General features: G+C 49.3%; 6 non-coding genes across 6 annotated transcripts; all 6 read left to right on the forward strand.

Moving 5' to 3' along the window:
- Positions 1-9,780: 9,780 nt before the first annotated feature.
- Trnal-uag (transfer RNA leucine (anticodon UAG)) lies at positions 9,781-9,862 on the forward strand. Its single transcript has one exon. It is a non-coding gene; the product is annotated as a tRNA-Leu (tRNA).
- A 74-nt stretch (positions 9,863-9,936) lies between these two features.
- Positions 9,937-10,018, forward strand: Trnal-aag (transfer RNA leucine (anticodon AAG)). Its single transcript has one exon. It is a non-coding gene; the product is annotated as a tRNA-Leu (tRNA).
- Positions 10,019-16,084: 6,066 nt separating this feature from the next.
- On the forward strand, positions 16,085-16,166 carry Trnal-aag (transfer RNA leucine (anticodon AAG)). Its single transcript has one exon. It is a non-coding gene; the product is annotated as a tRNA-Leu (tRNA).
- Positions 16,167-16,240: 74 nt separating this feature from the next.
- Trnal-aag (transfer RNA leucine (anticodon AAG)) lies at positions 16,241-16,322 on the forward strand. The gene has a single exon. It is a non-coding gene; the product is annotated as a tRNA-Leu (tRNA).
- Positions 16,323-16,549: 227 nt separating this feature from the next.
- Trnal-uag (transfer RNA leucine (anticodon UAG)) lies at positions 16,550-16,631 on the forward strand. Its single transcript has one exon. It is a non-coding gene; the product is annotated as a tRNA-Leu (tRNA).
- A 4,937-nt stretch (positions 16,632-21,568) lies between these two features.
- Trnal-uag (transfer RNA leucine (anticodon UAG)) lies at positions 21,569-21,650 on the forward strand. Its single transcript has one exon. It is a non-coding gene; the product is annotated as a tRNA-Leu (tRNA).
- The last annotated feature ends 2,211 nt before the right edge of the window (positions 21,651-23,861 follow it).

The following is a 23,861-nucleotide window of genomic DNA, read 5'->3' on the forward strand; positions in this document are numbered from 1 at the left end:
GGCGCCATCTAGTGCCTAAGAAATAAACTCGTATAGCCAACATTGGTTGTCACAAGTCAAGGCACGAGACAAGCCAAGCTTTTTCGCGCCGTTAGCGCCGATTTTGTGTTCAGGCGAGCAGCAGCAAGGGAAGAGAATGCCGTCAAGCATCTTGTGGAATCGCCGCCTTTTGGCTATTCTTTCATGGCAAGAAATAGATGATCTGATGCTCACAGCCCGCGAGCGGTGGCTTTTGAAAGGTGACTGCAGCCTTGACGACAGAATACCGCATAAGGCGCGACCGTGAAAGCGAGCTGCTGCGATACCGCTCGCGCAACGGACTCCTCGATGTGGACCAAGTGGAGTCAACGTTGTTTCGACAACAATTCCGCTTCAAGAAACGGGATCTGAGTGAACTTGTTCGTCTGCTGCTGATCCCCGACAAAATATGCAGTGCTCAAAAAGTGACGGTGATCGGCCGTGATGCACTGTGCCTTTTGCTCCGGCGGCTCGCCTTTCCAAACAGATGGTGAAACAATCGTGTGGTGCACAAATTCGCAAGCAATTACCGAACAAAAATTCACGCAGTCAGACTCGGAACTTACTTTCTCAGGTTGACTATGTCCTTCGCAGCGTAATAGGATAACAGGAGCTCCGTTCGACTTCGGACATTACGGGCAATAAACGGCATCCCAGTGATATCCTGCATCTTTGTGGTAAACACGGTCCACTGCACAGGGTCCGCGAATGGATTTAAGCTCCTCACATAGGCAAGGAGCTCCAAATCGAGGGCGATACCGAAATGCACGCGGGATTTGCTCGCTGCCATTACCACTGACCCGCTTGTTTTGCTGTCGGTCGCCGCCATGTTCTTAAGCTCTCGGCAGCGCGAGATCTCGCGAGAGGGCCGCCGGTAGTGTACGCGACGACTGTAGCGAGCGCAACGCAAGCCCGGAGAACTAGCGCGCGTATCCCATACTCGCGCAAACGCACGCATCTCTCATAGGTTCAGCGCATGCGCAGTCGTGCCCCCGCTGGCGCGTTGCGTGCGCAAGGCCGTTGCGCGCGCTACACTAAAACTGTCTAATAGCAGCGGAGTTGACCGGAGGAGACAATGCGTCGACGCCGCCACGGCAAAATCAAAGTTGGAATCATAATGGCTGGAGTGACTTGGATATGCTTTATAAATGTGAGTGGGTTGTCGTCTTGTATTAAGCAAGGTACTACCATGCGGTTTTGTGTAGCGTAAAAAAAATGGCAATTACTCTTCAAACACCTCTTTATGTGGGCACCCTTAATGTGCGGGGCTTGTCGACGCGGAGGAAGCAATACCAGCTGAATCGACTTTTTATGGAAAATGAGCTGGACGTAATTGCCATACAGGAGACAAAGATTGGAAGTGAAGAAGGAACAAACCGCATGGTTGAACCTTTTAGGACGTACTACAATGTATGCGTTTCGCATGCAATTGGTACCGAAGGTTGGGTGTGCGCTGTTTGTGAAGCACTCCACAGGAATATCTGTTGACAGTGTGTACACGTGTGACACTGGGCGGCTTATTGTATGTGACATAACGTTGCAGGCCCAGAATTTCCGAATAGTTGGTTTATATGCGCCAAACGTAGCAAATGAGCGCAGATTGTTTTTCGAAAGTGTTGAACATTATCTGACCTGTGACAGGACTGTTATAATGATGGGGGACTTTAACTGTGTCTGCAGAGTAGAGGATAGGGCAAGAGTTTCCGCGATACGGGATACGAGTGTATCAGTATTAAACTCACTGACTGTAGAACACCAATTAGAAGATGTAGCGTACTTCCTATCAAACGGTACATTGCCTCGGTTCACCCACTACCAGCGGGACAGCCAAGCTAGACTGGACCGAATCTATGTTTCGGCAGATTTGGCACTCTTTTGCAATAAATACGATGTTAAAAACGTTTCTTTTAGCGACCATAGCTTGGTTATATGTACGCTAGGCCCGAGGAAACCAGCGAAGCTCAACTGGGAGCTGTGGAAATGCAATGTTAAGATCCTCGATGATGAGGTATATGTGCAGGAAATAAAAAGAAAAATTGGAGATCTACTGGAAAGTGAACCGGGGTGTTACGCTGAAGCATGGGAAGATTTCAAACAAAACGCGAAAATTTCAGCTATCGAAAGAGCCGGCGCATTGCGTAGACAGCAAAGGAAAGAAGAAACTGAGCTGCAAAGTCGGCTTGACTTTTATTTGAATGCAGAAACTGCAGCTCCGGGTACCTTTGCCAGAGAAATAAAAGAAGTTAAAACCAAAATAGAAGTAATTAATACAGAAAGATAGAGAGGAGCAGTAGTACGCGCACGTGCGGAAAAAATATATATGGGTGAAAACCCGACCAAACGTGCTCTATCAGACGAAAAAAGCTATGCGTCGCGCAACGAAATAAAAGCGATAATGTACAGAGATGAAGTTGTGCGAGACGAGAAACTGATACGACGCGCTTTTGTCGATTATTGTGAAGAATTGCTTGGCCACGAACCACAGATTGAGGAAGGATTTCCATGCGATTTCTTGAGGCTCATGCCAAAACTAGAAGAAGAATTTAAAACGAACCTCGAAGCTCCAATCAACGTTGCAGAAATTGAGTGGGCGATCGGTGATTTGAGTGCAGGGAAATCACCAGGCCCTGATGGTTTGGGTTCAGAATTCTACAAGGCGTTTAAAACGGAAATAGCAGTTGTCCTCCTTAACGTTATAATTGAGGCATACAGAAGAAAGAAGTTACCCCCTTCTTTCAGGCAGAGCCATGTTGTACTTTTTCCAAAAACAGACGATCCAGCTGCATTGCTGTCAGTACGAGCGTATCGACCAATAAGTCTAACGAACACGGATTACAAGATTCTCGCTAAAGTTTTAAGCAGAAGACTTCAAAGCGTTATAACAAAACTTGTAGGGCCACATCAGACTTGCGGCATAAAAGGAAGGTCCATTCTGACCAACATACACGTGGCTAGAACAGTCCTGGAGTGCTGCGATGCCTACTGCGGGAAAGTCGCGATGTTACAACTCGACTTAGAGAAGGCATTCGACAGAGTTGCGCATAAAGTCCTTTTCAACATTATAGAATATATCAATGTCGGGAGGGTCTTGATGGAAGGTATAACAATGTGTTATGCGGACATTTCTAGCAGGATTAAAGTTAATAAATCATTAACTGCCAGTTTCCAGATAAAGTCCTCTGTTAGGCAAGGATGCCCATTGTCTCCTTTACTGTTTGCGCTGTACCTGGAGCCTTTCTGTTTGAAAATCATGTCGTTCAGTGCAATAAAAGGTTTTAAGTTGAGCACAAGCGAAGTTAAGCTACTCACATACGCTGACGACATTGCTGTTTTCTGTACTGACCAAGGAAGTGTCAGGAACGCGGTGAGTGTCGCGACGAGTTTTTGTAAAATGACATGCAGCGTTATCAATTGGGACAAATCGTTGGGCCTTTGGCATGGGGATTGGAATGACACCCCTGCAGTCTTTGAAAACATGCAGTGGACGGTTTCACCAACGAAATACCTCGGGGTGCCTTTAGATTCTACAGAGACACTAATGACTATTGGAAGAATGAAGCAGAGCAAGTAAAGGAAAAATCTACCAAGTTTGGAGGGAGAGACCTATTTGTATTTGCAAGGTCAACAGTGTGTAACCTCTTTCTGGTAGCCAATATCTGGTATGTTCTTCAGGTATTGTGTGCGACGAGAGCAAGCATTCAGAGGCTGCACCGTGTGCCCTCAGTGTATATATGGGGTTCAACATGGGAGCGTACAAGTCGCACAAATTTATTCCGCTCCTTGAAAAGCGGCGGACTGGGCTTGGCGCATTTGTTTTTAAAACAGGTAGTGTCCAGATTTATCTTTGTGCGGGACCAAAGCAACGGTTTCCTACGTACTGTTATTCAAATGAGATTATGTGATGTTATGCCGGCGTTTATTGTGTCATCTGAACGGGTTAAAGGGCCGAAAGTACGAGCCTTCCTGCGAGAAGTCGTCTGGTCTTAGCAGTTCCTTGTGGCACTGTTCTCGTTGGAATACCTCAGCAGCGTCACTCGAAACAAACTGTATAAGGATGTTGTTGATGTATCTATGCCGAAACCATTGTATCGCTCCATGTTTCCAGCAGGGGCTGGCAAAGACGTACTGAAAAGGGTGAAGTGGATGCCAGTACGATTTACGGTTAAAACGTTTTTCTTTCACTTGCACACCGGAACTCTGCCCTTTAAACCGTGGTTAGAGCATTAGGGTATTTTTGTGCCTTGGACGATAAATTGCTTACTGTGCAAAAAGCCGGTAACTGTCGACCATATTTTCCTTGATTGTGAAGATTCCACCTTCTTATGGGACATACTGCAGCGCACCTTGAAAAAAGATTTGCCGCTTACCCCATATGGCATCCGCTTCCTCCCAACCGCAAACGATAAAGGAGTGCCGTATGACATGTTTATGGTGCTATGTCTTCATAGCATATGGAAAACAAGAATGGCAGTGCACCATGCCGACTTAAACCCCCAGCCTGCCAGAGAATATTTCAAAGAAGGCATCGCCTTTATTCGTGAGATTTTTAAAGCGCAGAATGATCCACCAGAATGGATGCCGGTATTAGATGCTTTTGTTAACCTGAACGGTTTTAATTACCCACGTTTGCCGAAAGCAGGCAAGCGTTTTTAATTACAGAATGTAGCATGTATTAGTGATTTTTTGTTTTGTATCATTCCTGAGAAAGGAAATAAAGAAAAAAAAAGTAGCGTGGCCGAGCGGTCTAAGGCGCTGGTTTAAGGCACCAGTCTCTTCGGAGACTCTTCGGTGCCCCAGTCAAGCGCTCCCACGAGGAGACCAAGGACAGGGGCGAGAGTGCAACCAACACCAGTGAGGGACCGCCGACCAAGACGCCGCTGGGAAGGCGGATGGGCTTCAAGCCAAAACCGAACGTTCCTCCTGAGAGAACACCTGGTGACAAAGCACCGGCCACTAACACCGCCGGGAAGCCGGAGGGTCCCGGAGGCGACTAGCCGAGGGCTAGTCGTGAACGGTAAGCACCATGCTCCGGGTCTACTCTTTCTCTAGTTCAATATGGCTCTGTTTCCGTCCCTTAGTGTTGCCACATTAAACGTGAGAGGGTTGGCGGCTAGTCGTAGGCAAAGTCAGCTCCTACGGTTAGTCACTGACCATGACATAGACGTACTAGCCGCCCAGGAAACTAAGGTAGACGGGGAGGAGGAGACCGGGAGCATGGTGCGACGTTTCACGACCAGATATTATGCGGTGGTCGGTCATGCGATTGGCACGTCCGGGGGCTGCCTTCTTTTTGTAAAGAAGCTGCCAGGAATACAGATTCAAAGAGTATTTTCTTGTGAGTCTGGAAGGATTGCTTTTTGTGATGTTTTCGCGAGTGATGTCGAGTTTCGCGTCATATGCGTATACGCACCGAACTCTGTGGATGAGCGTGTCTTATTTTTTTCGAACCTTGAACAGTATGTCCGGTGTGACAAGCGCGTAATCCTGTTAGGAGACTTCAATTGTGTGCTGAGCGCTAAAGACAGAGTCAACAATGCCGGTATGCGTGACAAAAGTAGTGATGTGTTGTCCAATATAATAAGCGAAAATGAACTTGACGATGTCTTTGAGTGTCTCGAAGCGGGTCATGAAGTGACGTTTACGCGTTTTCAGGGTAGTAGCCATGCGCGATTGGATCGCATGTACATTTCGTTGGATGCAATCCCAAAATGCCATGGCTATTGCGTTGTACCTGCGTCGTTCTCGGACCACTGTCTGGTTAAATGTGAAGTCGGCATAGAGAAAAGGAGACATGCTTTCAATTGGGACCTCTGGAAAATGAATGCATTGCTACTAATCGATGAGCCATTTCTTGCCGCAGTACGCGATATGGTTAATAAAATACACGAAGCAACATCGGAAACAATAGCAGAAAAGTGGGAATGCTTTAAACAAAACGTTAAAATGAAAGCCTTGGACCGATCGAGCTGCCTAAAATATGAGAGGGAAGTGAAAGAAAAGGGTTTTAGAACACTACTCAGACAGCTTATTACGCTTGAGTGCAGACAGCCTGGGGCGTACAAGGACGACGTGCGAAACATCAAGCAAAAGCTTGAACAGTTTGATAAAGAGCGTTATCAAGGCGCCATTGTGCGAGCACGTGCCGATGCACTAGCGGCAGGGGAGACGCCCACAAAAAGGGCGCTTGGACTAGAAAAGGCGCACGGACGACGCAACAATGTTGATAAGATTTTAATGAACGGCAGTGTTGTTGAAGACAACGAAAGCATTCACTGAGTACTACCAGTGGCTCTTTGCATTCCAGGCTGCCAATTTAGATGGGTATAAAGCTGCTTTTCTCCATCGTATGCCGCGATTGGATGATGACACCAAAGAAGGACTAGAAGGCAAAATAACCCAGAGGGAAGTCGAGAAAGCAATCGACGATTTGAACCTGGGCAAGTCACCCGGACCTGATGGTCTCAGCGCTGGGTGGTATAAGGCTTTTAAAAGCGAACTGGCTCCTTTGCTAGCTGCGGTATTTAATGACGCATATGAGCAGAAATTCGAAATTATAACGTGGGAAAAATTGAGGAAGCCGTAAAATATGGACGCAGCATGAAATCAGTAAGAAGAAAACTAGGCATAGGACAAGGCAAGATGTATGCACTGAAAGATAAGCATGGTAATATCATCAGCAATTTCGATGACATAGTAAAAGCAGCAGAAGAATTCTATACTGACCTGTACAGTAGCCAAAACAGCCAAGCTTCTTCCATTCGAAATAGTGATGAACCGGATACAGAAGCTCCTTCTATAACTAGCGATGAAGTTAGAAGGGCCTTGAAAGGTATGACCAGGGGAAAAGCGCCTGGAGAAGATGGAATAACAGTAGATTTAATCAAAGATGGAGGAGATATCATGCTTGAAAAGCTTGCGGCCCTTTATACGCAATGCCTCACAACTTCAAGTGTACCAGAGAGCTGGAAGAACGCCAACATTATACTTATCCATAAGAAGGGAGACGTTAAAGAATTGAAGAATTACAGACCCATTAGCTTGCTTTCAGTATTGTATAAAATATTCACCAAGATAATTTCCAATAGAATCAGGACAACACTTGACTTCAGTCAACCAAGAGAACAGGCTGGCTTCAGGAAGGGGTATTCTACGATGGACCATATCCATGCCATCAATCAGGTAATCGAGAAATCTGCGGAGTACAATCAACCTCTCTATATGGCTTTCATAGATTAAGAAAAGGCATTCGATTCAGTAGAGATATCAGCAGTCATAGAGGCATTGCGTAATCAAGGAGTGGATGAGGCATACGTGAATATCTTGGCAAATATCTACAAGGATTCCACAGCTACCTTGGTTCTCCACAAGAAAAGTAGAAAGATACCTATCAAGAAAGGGGTCAGGCAAGGAGACACAATCTCTCCAATGCTATTCACTGCATGCTTAGAAGAAGTATTCAAGCTCTTAGACTGGGAAGGATTAGGAGTGAGGATCGATGGCGAATATCTCAGCAACCTTCGGTTTGCAGATGACATTGTCCTATTGAGCAACAATGGAGAGGAATTACAACATATGATTGAGGACCTTCATCGAGAAAGTGCAAGAATTGGGTTGAAGATGAATATGCAGAAGACAAAGATAATGTTCAATAGCCTGGCAAGGGAACAAGAATTCAGGATCGCCTGTCAGCCTCTAGAATCTGTAAAGGAATATGTTTATCTAGGTCAATTACTCACAGGGGACCCTGATCATGAGAAAGAAATTTACAGAAGAATAAAATTGGGTTGGAGTGCATACGGCAGGCATTGCCAAATCCTGACTGGGAGCTTACCACTGTCGTTGAAAAGAAAAGTGTACAATCATTGCATTCTACCGGTGCTAACATACGGGGCAGAAACTTGGAGGTTAACAAAGAAGCTCGAGAACAAGTTAAGGACCGCACAAAGAGCAATGGAACGAAAAATCTTAGGAGTAACGTTGAGAGACAGGAAGAGAGCGGTGTGGATCAGAGAACAAACGGGGGTAGACGATATTCTATTTGACATTAAGCGGAAGAAATGGAGCTGGGCAGGCCATGTAATGCGTAGGATGGATAACCGGTGGACCATTAGGGTTACAGAATGGATACCAAGAGAAGGGAAGCGCAGTCGAGGACGGCAGAAAGTCAGGTGGGATGATGAGGTTAGGAAATTCGCAGGCGCAAGTTGGAATACGCTAGCGCAAGACAGGGGTAATTGGAGATCGCAGGGAGAGGCCTTCGTCCTGCAGTGGACATAAATATAGGCTGATGATGATGAGCAGAAATCCTTGCCACCTTCCTTTGGAAAAGCGCACACTATACTGATACCTAAGACCGATCAAATAGATAAACTAAAGCTCGTCACATCCTACAGGCCCATATCATTAACAAACATCGATTATAAAATATTTATGAAGGTTATAGCCACCAGACTCCAAGGTGTCATCAAGGAAATAGTCGCTGACCACCAAACTTGCGGCATCAAGGGGCGATCTATTTTTGCGAACATCCATAGGATGCGGTGTGTTCTCGAGTGCTGTGACGTCACCTATAGCGGCGTTGCAGTTCTTCAGCTCGACCTCGAGAAAGCGTTCGACTGTGTCGCGCATGCTATTTTGTTTGCAATCTTAGATCATGTTAATGTTGGTTCCATCATCACTGAGGGAGTGGCCTTGGCGTATCAGAACTGCACAACGAGGTTAATTGTTAATAAGTCACTGGGGCCCCCCATTAACATAATGCGTTCAGTGCGCCAAGGCTGCCCCCTCAGTCCGCTTCTGTTCGCTATATATATTGAAGCAATGTGTCTGGCAATCACTGAAAATGTCAGAATACGTGGTTTTAGGCTGGCAGCGGCCGAAGTTAAAGTACTCGCGTATGCAGACGACATCGCAGTGTGTTGCACAGACAAACCAAGTATAACCGAAGCAATAACTGTAGTGAAGCACTTCTGTGACGGCACGGGCAGCCGAGTAAATTGGGGCAAATCCCTTGGACTATGGCACGGGGAGTGGCCGTCTGCACCGGACCACTTCGCGAACGTGAACTGGATGAAAACTCCGGCACGGTATCTAGGTGTTCCCCTCGACAGCTACAACAGCAGCGAGGAATCGAAACCATAGACTATGTTTTTTTTTGCACTTTTGGGAGGGGGTTTACTTCTGGGATGTGTTACAGCGAACACTAAAGAAAGAATTGCCAGTGGACCCCCATGGGATCAGGTATCTGTCAATTAAGGATGATGACGGGGTTCCTTATCACTTTATTATGTTGATTGCACTCCACTGTTTATGGCGGGCTCGTATGGCAGGGTACCACTGTGACCCCGACGCGAGGCCCGCGAGGATTTATTTCAAAGAATGTGTATCTCGCTTTATTGAAGAACAGAAAATGAAAGTGTATGTACCGGATTGGCTGTCAAGGCTGGTACCTCTGGCAGCCATGAAGGAATTTTAACGTGACAACGTCGGTCCTATACGGACGGACGACTTGTGTTTTTTTTTTCTGTACAACAGCATGCATTTGTGTTATTGGAGTGTGTGGTAATTTGTATGTACTGTCTTATGTCGAAGACCGGCAATAAATAAAAAAAAGCGTGGCCGAGCGGTCTGAGGCGCTGGTTTAAGGCACCAGTCTCCTCGGAGGCGTGGGTTCGAATCCCACCGCTGCAAGATTGTGTTGCTTTTTTTACGTGCGCTTTTCGGCAAAAGGCGCACGCGACCGTCACTCGGCAGGGGAACAGTGGTAGCGTGGCCGAGCGGTCTAAGGCGCTGGTTTTAGGCACCAGTCTCCTCGGAGGCGTGGGTTCGAATCCCACCGCTGCCATATTGTGTTGCTTTTTTTTTACGTGCGTTCTTTGGCAAAAAGCGCACGCGACCGTCACTCGGCAGGAGAACAGTGGTAGCGTGGCCGAGCGGTCTAAGGCGCTGGTTTAAGGCACCAGTCTCCTCGGAGGCGTGGGTTCGAATCCCACCGCTGCCATATTGTGTTGCTTTTTTTACGTGCGTTCTTTGGCAAAAAGCGCACGCTACCGTCACTCGGCAGGAGAACAGTGGTAGCGTGGCCGAGAGGGGATTCTGCTTCCTGCCACCGAGCGTGACGGACGCATGATGACGGGCTCCGTAGGAGCGGCTTCAGCGGCCCAGAGCGGCCGCGGTAACAGGAGTGTCGTTGCGGACAACGAGTACCAAGTTGTTTTGCCGAGTTTGCCAACAGGGCGTTTTGTTGTGAACACAGTTTTTTTACATTGTGATATCAGGACCCGCCCATACCGGGTGGAAGATTTCCGCGATGCGCTCGCCCCGTTATCGCTCCTGCCGGAAGTGGTGGCCCTCGGGGCCTACCGTATGAGCCATGTTTGGGCCGTGACCTTCAAAGACAACGAAGCTGTGAAGAAGATCGTCAGTGTTGGTGAGCTACAGGTCAAGAAGGGCCGATGCCTCGTCATTGACCCCGCCAACCAGGATGTACGCTTAAAAGTGCATTGGCTGCTGCACACCGTTCCTGACGAGGACGTGCGTCTTGCCTTCGCGCCGTTTGGAAAGGTCACGGACGTCGCCCGCGACCGGTGGCGGGTGCATGGCGTGGCTGATAAGAACTCTACCACAAGACTGGTTACGCTGAAGTTGAAGCCGGGCGTAATGCTTGACGACCTGCCACACCAGGTGAGCGTCTCCGGCGAGCTGGCTCTTGTGGTTGTGCCGGGCAGGGCCCCTCTCTGCCTACGCTGCCGCGGGACGGGCCATATTCGTCGCGACTGCCGCATTCCGCGGTGTGGTGCCTGCCGACGCTTCGGTCACGAAGAGAGTCAGTGCGAGCGGACGTACGCTAGCGTGACCGGACCCGTGAGCAACGACAACTCCGCCCTACTCATGGACGAGGCGGATATGGAAGACACATCGACCACGGCTAAGGAAGCAGCTGGCGAGGTGGCAGAGTCGGAGGCACGACCTCAGAAACAGGGGCAACATGTCGATGAAGCCGTCGACACTGAACAGCAAGAGCAAGTGGAGGGCACTGTAGCCATGCCGAACCGTGAGGAAGAGAGCCCACCTGACCCGGGAGCGGCCTCCACCCCCCCTGAACATGAAGACATGGACACCCATACCGGGCTTGCCAACTTGCAGGCGGGGAAACGTCCGCGCGACCAGACCAATAGCCTGGCTACGACGCAGGACAGCAGCGGCGGAGACGAGCCACCGCCCAAAGCGCCAGGTATGAGGAGACCAACCTTGAAGCTGCGGCCGAACATTACGGCCGATCCACGGCAGGCGGGTAAACCGCCTCCGTAGTTCTGTACTGTGTTTTGCTTGAGGCGGGTTGGGGGGTTCGTGAGTGCAATGGCCGTCACCCTGAGCGCTATTCTCTTGGATATGTGTCAGGAACGAGGGCCCGAGTTGCATGTCAGTGTTGTTTTCGAGAGGTCGGGTTGTGTTCCCAATTGTGGCACTCAACGCGGTTATCGGCGCGTCATTATCAACACTCGTCCCTGCGTAACTGTGACGGGCACCATTCTACCGTGTAGCCATGGCAGCTAATGTCGAAGGAGCGCTACGTGTAGCCACGTTAAATGTACGAGGGCTCGGTGCAAGAAGGCGGCAATGTCAGCTAAGTCGCCTACTCTTAGATAATGACTTGCATCTTGTGGGAATCCAAGAAACCAAAATAGAGAGCCAAGAGCTAACCGACAGAATGGTGTCCAATTTTCGTGCGCACTTCGACGTGTGTGTTTCTCACGCTGTTGGTGGATCAGGTGGTTGCGCTATATTCATTCGAAGAAACTTTGGCATTTGTGTGAAGTCAATGTTTTCGTGTGAAACAGGTCGCCTTTTAGTGGCTGATTTTTGTTATTGCGATATGGATTTCCGAGTCATTTGTATCTACGCGTCGAATATTGAAACAGACCGGCGAATCTTCTTTGAGCGACTTGAAGCGTACGTAAACTGCCACAAGGTGGTCATACTGCTGGGGGATTTTAACTGTGTGTGCACTGCTGACGATCGCGCAAAAGTTTCACGCGTTCGCGATAAGAGTGCTGTATTGCTAAATGCGCTGGTGCAAGATTACGACTTGGAAGATATCGGTAGTGTCTTCGCCAGCGGTACCCACCCGCAGTTTACGCACTTCCAGCGTGATAGCCACGCTCGGCTAGATAGATTATATGTGTCAGCCGAATTGGTGCCCTTGTGTAGTGAATATGATGTGCAACCCATTGAATATAGCGATCACTGCTTGGTAACTGCCACTTTCGGGAAAAGACAGATCAAACACACCTTTAACTGGGACCTCTGGAAATTGAACGCGCAGTTGCTGGATGACGATGCTTTCGTTGATGCCGTTGCGAAGGAACTAGAAAACCTGATTTCAGTCGAATTAGCAAGCTTCGCCATTAAATGGGAAGAATTTAAACAGAAAGTAAAAACAATGGCTATTGAAAGAAGCAGTGTCCTTCGGCATAACCTGAAACAGGCAGAAACGAACCTTCGCCAGCAACTGCAATTTTTCATCTGCATGGAAAGTGTCCAGCCTGGTGTGTATGTTAACGAAATAAAGGAAGTGAAAGCCGAACTCGAAAGGATAGATTCTGAGAAATACAAAGCCGCCGTTGTGCGATCAAGGTCTGAGAAGCTGTGGGCGGGAGAAGCGCCAACAAAACGAGCTCTCTCAGACGAGAAAAGGTACGCATGTCGGAAGGAAATCCGCCAGCTAGCTAAAGGCAATGACATCACGTCCGACAAAAACGACATCAAACAAGGGATCGTCGATCACTTCAAAGCATTCTTAGGTCAACCACGTGAACCTAAAGATGGCTACCAGACGGAATTCCTTTCATTGATGCCAAAGCTCGATGAAGAAGTTAAGGCACGGCTAGAACATCCCATTACCCTGAGTGAGATAGAGTGCGCAATAGACGAGTTGGCGCCCGGTAAAGCACCTGGGCCTGATGGCTTAGGGGCTATTTTCTATAAAACGTTTAAGTCAGCGCTGGCTCATGTCCTCCATCTAGTTATCATCGAAGCGTATGACCGAAAAAGATTGCCCTTGTCCTTCACAACCTCGCATATTGTGCTAATCCCGAAGAGTGATGATGAAAAGAAACGCTTGTTGCCTGGCTCATATCGCCCGATAAGACTAGCCAACGTGGACTATAAAATATTCACGAAAGTTTTAGCAAAACGACTGCAAAGTGTCATCAAAACAGTGGTAGGGCCGCACCAGACTTGTGGCATTAAGGGGCGCAGTATTACAACAAATGTACACGTGGCTCGAAGTGTGCTAGAGTGTTGCGATGCGATTGGCGATTACGTCGCGATGATGCAGATCGATTTGGCAAAAGCCTTCGACCTCGTCTCGCACAAGGCTCTACTACACATACTTGAACACACGAATGTTGGCAGTGTGATAACGGAAGGTGTCACGATGGCGTACAAGAACTGCTCAACGCGAATTATTGTTAATGGGGAGCTCACCGATAGCTTTCGTGTGCTCTCGTCGGTGCGTCAAGGATGCCCGCTTTCGCCCCTTCTGTTTGCTGCTTATCTCGAGCCACTCTGCTTGGCCATTAAAAACAACGAACGCATAACAGGCTATCGACTACAGGCAGCACACGTTAAAATATTGGCGTATGCAGACGACATCGCGATTTTCTGCACTGATAAAGCGAGCATTATAGAGGCAACTGCTGTTGTCGAAAAGTTTTGCAATTCAACTGGAGCCCAGATAAACTGGGATAAAAGTTATGGCTTCTGGCATGGGAGTTGGGAAGACAAGCCGGAGACCTTTTCTCGAATGAATTGGTCAAGGTTACCTACACAGTACCTGGGGGTGCCTCTCGGAAGTTACCGTGAGCCCGAACAGTACTGGCTCGACCAAGTTTCGACAGCAAAGGAAAAGGCTGACGGTTGGAGAGGCAAGCAATTGTCAATGTTTTCTAGAGCCACTGTTTGCAACCTTTTTTTAGTTTCCAAGATATGGTATGTTATGAATGTGTTGTGTGCTGCGCGGGTAAGCGTACAAAAAATTCACCGCATTTTCGCCACTTTCATTTGGGCTTCTACCTGGGAGAGGACGAGTCGAACAAATTTGTTTTTCCCGGTCAAGAAAGGTGGGCTTGGTCTGGTTCACTTGTTTTTGCGACAAATTGTGTCACGCTTTGTGTTTCTGCGGGATCAAAATGATCCCTTTCTTCGAACACTAATTCAAGTACGGCTGAGTAGACTTCTTCCAGGATTTGTTGTTTCGTCGGCTCAGAACATGCCGGGAACCGTGACTGGGTACCTGCGTGAAGTGGTGCTGGCGCATAGGATGTTGAATGTGCGTTTTTCGCGGCAGTATCTGTCCATCGTTACAAAAAAACAATTCTACAGAGATCTTGTGGACACGATGCTACCTGTACCTTTGTACCGTTCGCCACACCGTGGAGGTCCCGGACAGGACGTTCTAAAAAGAGTCAAGAAAATGCCAGTAAGGCCATCAACTAAGTCTTTCTTTTAACACGAAAGTGTTTTATGCCGGGGTCCACCAAGACTTCACTGACGTATTTCCGTCACGGAAATACGTCATAGAACATAATACAAAGAAAGAAACCAGAAGAAAAAGTTCCACAAACATGCAAAATTTGGAAATCGAACCCACGACCTCTCGGTCCGCGACGATAGATCGCCGAGCGTTTAACCCATTGCGCCACAAACGCATTTGCAGAGAGCTACACAGACGCGCCTTATATATCTAACACTCCTCCGTGTACCCGCGCTCTTGCTCGGGGCGGTGCCGCCGCCTACGAGCAGAAAAGAGAAGTACTGCATTATGACACTAACGCGCCGACAGTGAACGCTTCGGTGGTCTCAGCACTAAGACGCCTCGATGCCAGCATTCGAAGGGACGCTGGCATCAAGAAGCACTACCAACGCCACCTAGGTGGCGTTCACCGTACTCAGCACAGTGGAGCGTGGCCTCCGCAATTAGCTCTGAAAATGTTTCTGAAGTTGATCGCGGAGGCTGCAATTACGACGCGCTGTACGCGCTGATTTGACTCGGTGACGATTCAGTTACGTTCTTTGTCTTGCGCGTTGTATTAGTGTGTCAGTTACGTGCTTCGTCTTTCGCGTTGTGCTAGCGTGTGCAGCGTAGTGCAGCTTCCATATGCACGACGGTTGCTCATGGTCATCGACGTTGGTAGTCGTGATGGAGGAGACGTGCCACCAGGCGTCAGCGTGGGTGCATCAACGCCTAAGGGCGCTTTAGCCACAAAACACCAATAGACATTATATATCAATGTGCAATAAACATTACACTACTTCTGTGAAGACACGTTTCACTTTCGTGTTCTATACCGATTCCTATATAAGAGGGATCAACCACATTTTTTTCAAATTACATACAAACACACTTCCCGTTAAGACCTGGCTTCATAGCAAGGGTATTTTCATCCCCTGGACAACGGACTGCTTTTTATGTAAAAAACCAGAAACAATAGAACATGTTTTCCTAGATTGCTGGGACCCGATCTTTCACTGGGACGTTCTGCAGAGAACGCTGAAGAAGCAGTTACCCCTGGACCCGTATGGAATACGCTTCTTGCCAATAGATACCTCAGAGGAAGTACCGTATGACCTCATTATGGTCCTGGGCCTCCACGCGATGTGGAAAACTCGCATGCAATTTGAACATGCAGACATCGTTGTGAAACCGGTGCGAGAACACTTCATTGAGAGTGTTGTTTACGTGAGAGACGCATACAAAGTACTGCCTGATCCACCACAATGGATGTCTGTATTGGATGAACTGGTGTCACTGAAAAGATTTTAGTGCTGTGTTGGCCAAAGTGTGGCTGGCACGTTTTATCATTTGTAACATTTGATTTTGTACGTCGACGACGGCAATAAAGAAAAAAAAATAGCGTGGCCGAGCGGTCTAAGGCGCTGGTTTAAGGCACCAGTCTGCTCGGAGGCGTGGGTTCGCATCCCACCGCTGCCATATTGTGTTGCTTTTTTTACGTGCGTTCTTCGGCAAAAAGCGCACGCGACCATCACTCGGCAGGGGAACAGTGGTAGCGTGGCCGAGCGGTCTAAGGCGCTGGTTTAAGGCACCAGTCTCCTCGGAGGCGTGGGTTCGAATCCCACCGCTGCCATATTGTGTTGCTTTTTTTTTACGTGCCTTCTTTAGCAAAAGACGCACGCGAACGTCACTCGGCAGGGGAACAGTGGTAGCGTAGCCGAGCGGTCTAAGGCGCTGGTTTAAGGCACCAGTCTCCTCGGAGGCGTGGGTTCGAATCCCACCGCTGCCATATTCTGTTGCTTTTTTTTACGTGCGTTCTTTGGCAAAAAGCGCACGCGACCGTCACTCGGCAGGGGAACAGTGGTAGCGTGGCCGAGCAGTCTAAGGCGCTGTGTAAGGCACCAGTCTCCTCGGAGGCGTGGGTTCGAATCCCACCGCTGCCATATTGTGTTGCTTTTTTTTACGTGCGTTCTTTGGCAAAAAGCGCACGCGACCGTCACTCGGCAGGGGAACAGTGGTAGCGTGGCCGAGCGGTCTAAGGCGCTGGTTTTAGCCACCAGTCTCCTCGGAGGCGTGGGCTCGAATCCCACCGCTGCCATATATTGTTGCTTTTTTTACGTGCGTTCTTCGGCAAAAAGCGCACGCGACCGTCACTCGGCAGGATAACAGTGGTAGCGTGGCCGAGCATTCTGCTTCCGGCAGCCGTGCTGTGCGGTTCGTAGGATCATGAGCTCCGTTGGAGCGGCGATGGCGGCCCTTACCAGCCGCGGTAACAGGAAACAAGAAGAAGAAGATGAGTACCATTTTGTTTTGCCACAACTGCCTACAGGACGCATCGTTACCAATACAGTTTTTCTGCATGGTGACGTGCGAGCACGGCCTTACAGAGTTGAAGATTTCAGGGACGCCCTCGCTCTTGCCGGGATGCTGCCGGAAGTGTTCGCACTCGGAGCCTACCAGATTAACCATGTCTGGGCGGTTACCATGTGCAATGCAGACGCTGCCAAGCGGCTGCTAGCCTTGAAGGAAATGGAAGTGAAGGGACGGCGCTGCGTCGTCGTGGACCCACAGGACAGGCAAGTCAAGTTACGCCTTCACTGGCTTATCTACGGCGTAGCTGACGAGGACGTCCGTACAGCGCTTGCCGCCTATGGTAAGGTGGTTGACGTACAGCGTGAGCGTTGGCGGGTGCCGGGTGTTCAAGAAAAGGACTCGACTGCCCGGACGGTGCTGATGAAGTTGAAAACTGGCGCGAAGTTGGAAGACCTACCGCACCAGGTACGGGTCGCCGGAGAACTAGCATTAGTGGTAGTTCTGGGGCGACCAATGCAGTGCCTGCGCTGTCAGGCCTCTGGACATGTCCGTCGTGACTGCAAAGTGCCCCGGTGCTCGATATGCAGACGATTTGGACACGAAGACGCTCAGTGCACGCGGTCCTACGCCGCAGCTACTGGGCGAGGAGTGAGCGACTACACCGAGAAGCTCTTAATGGACGTGACCGAAGCCGAGGAGGCAGCAAAGGGAAGCGGAAGCTTGGAAACCCAAAAGGAACCGCGCAGCGAAAAGACACCAGAAGGCAAGCAAAGCCAGGTGACAACGGAGGCTACGACCAAGCCGCCAGCAACAGTGACCGAGCTGGCAGCAACGCCCGTTCCCGCTGACGACGACACGTTGGAGAGCAGCGATACAGAAGGCACCCAAGCTGAACCAAGGAAGCCGCTCTTGCAGGGGAGCCAAGCCCATAGCAGCAGAGTCAACCCGGCTGTCAAGCGTCCGCTTGAAGGGACCGCGGACCAGAAGGCGTCCTCCGGGAGACGCCCTAGCCTTAAGCCACGGCCAAATCTCGAATCGGAGAGGAAGGCCATCGACGAGCCGCCGAGGCAGCACCTGGACACCGGGCAACCGGGCGGATCCGAAGACGTCTAGCCGTGCGCTAGACGTGCAAGGTAAGCGTCATGCTTCGGGTCCTGCTACCTCCTGTTAAAACATGGCACGCAACGCGTCGTTTAGTTTGGCTACGTTAAACGTGCGAGGTCTAGCCGCAAAGAAAAAGCAGAGCCAAGTATACCGGTTGTTGGTAGATCATGACCTCGACATGTTGGCAGTGCAAGAAACAAAAGTTGAAGGGGAGGAGCAGACCCGGAGCATGATGCTTCGCTTCACGGCTCGCTACTACGTTGCAGTGAGTCATGCGGTGGGCAAGTCAGCGGGATGCCTGCTATTTTTGAAAAAGTTAGCGGGGCTAGATGTACAGAGTGTTTATTCATGTCCAAGTGGTAGATGTATTGTTGTTGATTTTTATTACAGTGATGTCACCTGGAGAGTAATATGTATTTATGCACCGAACGGTACAGATGAGAGGCATAATTTTTTTCTGAGCATTGAGCCATATCTGACTGCAGACAAACATGTTGTTGTGTTAGGAGATTTCAACTGCGTTTTGTACACTCGGGACCGAAGCAATGCACACGGGTATAGAGACAGAAGTAGTCAGCTTTTATCACGGTTTATTGGAGAACATGATATAGATGATGTAGCAGAATGTCTCGAGGGAGCGAGAGAAGTGCAGTTTACGCATTTCCAAGGACAGAGTCACGCTCGCCTTGACCGTATTTATGCATCAGTGGAGCTATTACCTTTGTGCACCTAATACCATGTAGTGCCCGTGTCGTTTTCGGACCATTGTCTGGTTAAATGTCTGATGGGAAGTGCGGAAAAACAAAACAAGTTTTCGTGGGATCTGTGGAAAATGAACGTAAAGCTTCTAAGCGACGAATGCTTTATTCAAGATGTGAAGGAGGCGATAGATGCAATGAAATCAGAACAGGTGCACAGTGTCGGCGCGCAATGGGATTTATTTAAGCAACATGTCAAAATGAAAGCCATAGAGCGAGCTAGCTGCATTAAGTATGAGGATAAAGTCAAAGAAAGAAATTTAAGAACATTGCTTGAAAAACTGGTTAAGCTTGAATGCCGTGAGCCGGGCAAGTTTAAAGACGACATTCGTAGCATAAAACAGAAACTCGAAGCAGCAGATGAAGAACGTTATCGGGGAGCGATAGTACGAGCCAGAGCCGAGGCATGGGCGGCGGGGGAGACGCCCACAAAGCGAGCGCTGGGAATCGAAAGGGCGCACGCCCGCCGTAATCACATCGATGTGATAGAAGAAAATGGTATTGAAACAACAGATACGGAGGCTATAGGGCGAGCTTTCTTTCGATTCTACGAAGGGCTGTTTGCCCATAGATCAGTAGATGTAGAAGGATTTAAAACAGCCTTCTTAGAGCGCATGCCTCGGCTGTCAGAAGAAAGAAAAGCAGCTCTTGAAGCACCTATAACAATAGCAGAAATAGAAAAGGCAATAGATGATCTTAACCCTGGAAAGTCGCCCGGTCCGGACGGTCTGAGCGCGGCTTGGTACAAAGCATTCAAGCAAGACCTGTCCTGTCAGTTGAAAGATGTCTTTGATGAGGCATTTGAGGTGAGAACGTTAGCCCTGTCATTCTCCCAAGCACACACTGTGCTCATTCCAAAAACAGAACAAAAAGATAGGCTAAGACTCGTGACATCATACAGACCAATCTCACTAACTAACTGTGATTATAAAATATTTATGAAAGTATTGGCTAGCAGACTTCAGACCGTTATGACGCAGATTGTGGGAGCCCACCAAACCTGTGGTATTAAGGGCCGCTCTATTTTTACTAATATTCATTCATTGAGGTGTGTGCTCGAGTGTTGTGACGCCTCTCGGTCGGCTGTCGGAATACTGCAGCTTGACCTAGAAAAGGCATTTGACTGTGTATCTCATGTATTATTGCGTTCCACACTCGAACATGTTAATTTAGGCTCAATCATCATCGACGGAATATCCCTAGCTTATAGAAACTGCAAAACGCGCCTGATAGTCAACAACAGATTGGGGGTCCCCGTTGACGTCCAGCGGAGCGTGCGTCAAGGGTGCCCACTGAGTCCTCTTTTCTTTTGTATTTATATTGAAACTTTGTGTCTAGCAATAATAGAAAACGATCGTGTTCATGGGTTCAGATTGCAGGCGTCCGAGGTAAAGCTCTTAGCGTACGCTGATGATATAGCGGTGTGCTGTACAGAATAAGATAGTCTGCTAGAAACAGTCGCTGTAGTAAGACGGTTCGGAGAAGTAACGGGGAGCTTTGTGAACTGGGGAAAGTGTGTGGGCTTTTGGCACGGCGAGTGGCAGTCAACACCAGAGACATTTGCCAACGTGAAATGGGTTAAAACCCCAGTGAAGGTACCTGGGCGTTCCCCCTGAAAGTTATAAGAGAAATGGTTATTTCTGGCTAGACCAAGTCAAAGAAACACGAGAAAAGGCGGAGAGATGGAAAGGTGCACACCTATAAATTTTCGCCAGAGCGACGGTGCTGCAATTAGTTTTTTGTTAGTAAATTATGGTACATGATGCAAGTGTTGTATTGTTCGCGAGTGCATGTGCAGAAGTTGCACCGAGTGTTCGCTGTTTTTATTTGGGCTTCCAGCTGGGAACGCTGCAGCCGCACGAATCTTTTCAGGCGAGTGAAAGACGGAGGCCTGGGTCTGGCACACCTATTCGTGCGGCAGCTTGTAAACCGTTTTTTCTTTTTTCGTGACGTCAACGACCCGTTCCTAAGATCGGTGTGTCAAGTGAGACTTTGTAGTGCGTTACCAGAGCTTGTTATCAGCAGCGAAATTATGCCTGGTACTTTGTTTGGGTACTTCAAGGAGATAGTAGCCAGTGTTCGTTTTTTGTCGGTACGGTTCTCGAATGATTATATGTTCAGCGTGAAAAGAAAGAAAATGTACAGTGACCTGTGTGATGTTATTTTTCCAGTACCGATGTACAGAGCCATATACAGTGGAGGTCAGGGAAAGAACGTTTTGAAACGAGTAAAAAGAATGCACGTGCAGCCAGGAGTGAAATCTTTCTTCTTCAAGCTTCACACTGGCACCCTGACAGTGAGAACCTTCTTAGAAGAACGCGGGTTTTACATGCCGTGGGGGTCAAACTGTCTGATTTGTAAAAAGCCTGAAACAGTAGACCATGTTTTCATACATTGTTGGGAGGGGGTGTACTTTTGGGACGTTCTGCAAAGAACAATGAAGAAAGAATTGCCCTTACATCCGCAGGGCATAAGATTTCTACCACTGGATAATGAGGACGGGGTCCCATTTGACCTCATCATGCTGACTGGCCTCTACTGTCTATGGCGATCACGAATGCAAGGCTTCTATTGTGACCCAGAAGCGCGGCCTGCGCGCATACATTTCCATGAACACATGTCACGCTTTCTGGAGGTGAAAAAAGCACAAGTTGATGTGCCTGATTGGCTACCAAGGGTAAAGGCCTTGGCATCCCTAAAGGAATTTTAAAAGACAAAGTCAGCCAAGTCATGCTGGCTGCTATGTAAGAGCTTGTTTTTTTTCTTCTGTATTTTCGTGTACCAGTTATGCATTTTGTTTGTTTTGCTGACAGTGTGTCGGTGAACCTGTCGAGAACTGGCAATAAAGAAAAAAAAAAAGGGTAGCGTGGCCGAGCGGTCTAAGGCGCTGGTTTTAGGCACCAGTCTCCTCGGAGGCGTGGGCTCGAATCCCACCGCGGCCATATTGTGTTGCTTTTTTTACGTGCGTTCTTCGGCAAAAAGCGCACGCGACCGTCACTCGGCAGGGGAACAGTGTTAGCGTGGCCGAGTGGGGCAGTCTGCTTCCGGCCACCGAGCGTGACGGACGTATGATGACGGGCTCCGTAGGAGCGGCCGCAGCGGCCCAGAGCGGCCGCGGTATCAAGTTGTTTTGCCGAGTGTGCCAACAGGGCGTTTTGTTGTGAACACAGTTTTTTTACATTGTGATATCAGGGCCCGCCCATACCGGGTGGAAGATTTCCGCGATGAGCTTGCCCCGTTATCGCTCCTGCCGGAAGTGGTGGCTCTCGGGGCCTACCGTATGAGCCATGTTTGGGCCGTGACCTTCAAGGACGACGAAGCGGTGAAGAAGATCGTCAGCGTTGGTGAGCTGCAGGTCAAAAAGGGCCGATGCCTCGTCATTGACCCCGCCAACCAGGATGTGCGCTTGAAAGTGCATTGGCTGCTGCACACCGTTCCCGATGAGGACGTGCGTCTTGCCTTCGCGCCGTTCGGAAAGGTCACGGACGTCGCCCGCGAGCGGTGGCGGGTGCATGGCGTGGCTGATAAGAACTCTACCACAAGACTGGTTACGCTGAAGTTGAAGCCGGGCGTAATTCTGGACGATCTCCCGCACCAGGTGAGCGTCTCAGGCGAGCTGGCTCTCGTGGTTGTGCCGGGCAGGGCCCCTCTCTGCCTGCGCTGCCGCGGATCAGGCCATATTCGTCGCGACTGCCGCATACCGCGGTGTGGTGCGTGCCGACGCTTCGGTCACGAAGAGAGTCAGTGCGAGCGGACGTACGCTAGCGTGACCGGACCCGTGAGCAACGACGACAACTCCGCCCTACTCATGGACGAGGCGGACATGGAAGACACATCGTCCACGGCTAAGGAAGCAGCTGGCGAGGCGGCAAAGACGGAGGCGACTCCAGAAACAGGGGCAACACGTCGATGAGGCCGTCGCCACTCAACAAGAGAAGGCAGAGGACAGTGTAGCTGTGACGAACCCTGAAGTAAAGAGCCTACCTGAACCGGTAGCGACCTCCACCCCCCCTGAACCTGAGGGCATGGACACCCATACCGGTCTCGCTAACTTGCAGGCGGGGAAACGACCGCACGACCAGGCCAATAGCCTGGCTACGCTACAAGACAGCAATGGCGGAGACGAGCCACCGCCCAAAACGCCAGGTATGAGGAGACGAACCCTGAAGCTGCGGCCGAACATCACAGACGATCCACGGCAGGCGGGTAAACCGCCTCCTTAATTTTGTACTGTCTGTAGCTTAGGCGGTTGGGGGTTGGTGAGTGCAATGGCCGTCATCCTGAGCACTATCCTATTTAGATACGTGTCAGGAACGGGGGCTCAAGTTGCATTTGAGTGTTTCCTGACAGAGGTCGACTGTGTTTGCTTTTGTGGCTCTCGACGCGGTTATCGGCGCGTCATTATGAACACGCGTCCTTGGGGATGCACCTGCGTGTCATGCCGCCAATTTGAAGGCGCGTAGTTAGTCAGTTGGAATCGCTAGCGCAAATGGGTATGGAGATCGCAGGAAGTCGTCTGCCACATAAATATGTGTGAATGTATGAGGAGGTACAGTTAATCAGGCGCAAGAAGGCGACAATGTCAGCTAAGTCGTCTACTCTTAGATAATGACTTGCATCTTGTGGGATCCAGAAACCAAAAGAGAGCCAAGAGCTAACCGACAGAATGGTGTCCAATTTTCATACTCACTTTGATGTGTGTGTTTCTCACGCTGTTGGTGGATCAGGTGGTTGCGCTATATTTATTCGAAGAAACTTTGGCATTTGTGTGCAGTCAGTGTTTTCGTGTGAAACTGGGCGTCTTTTAGTGACTGATTCTTGTTTTTGCGAAAAAGGTTTCCGTGTCATTTGTGTCTACGCACCGAACAGTGAAATAGACCGGCGATCCTTCTTTGAGCGTCTTGAAGCGTATGTAAACTGTCACAAGGTGGTAATACTGCTGGGGGATTTCAACTGTGTATGCACTGCTGACGATCGCGCAAGATGTTCACACGTTCGCGATAAGAGTGCCGAACTGCTAAATGCGGTGGTGCGCGATTATGACTTGGAAGATATCGGTAGTGTCTTCGCCAGTGGTACTCACCCGCAGTTTACCCACTTCCAGCGTGATAGCCACGCTCGGCTAGATAGATTATATGTGTCAGCCGAATTGG

This window comes from Dermacentor silvarum, chromosome 4 (genome assembly GCF_013339745.2).
Source record: "Dermacentor silvarum isolate Dsil-2018 chromosome 4, BIME_Dsil_1.4, whole genome shotgun sequence".
In the NCBI taxonomy this organism is placed as follows: domain Eukaryota; kingdom Metazoa; phylum Arthropoda; class Arachnida; order Ixodida; family Ixodidae; genus Dermacentor; species Dermacentor silvarum.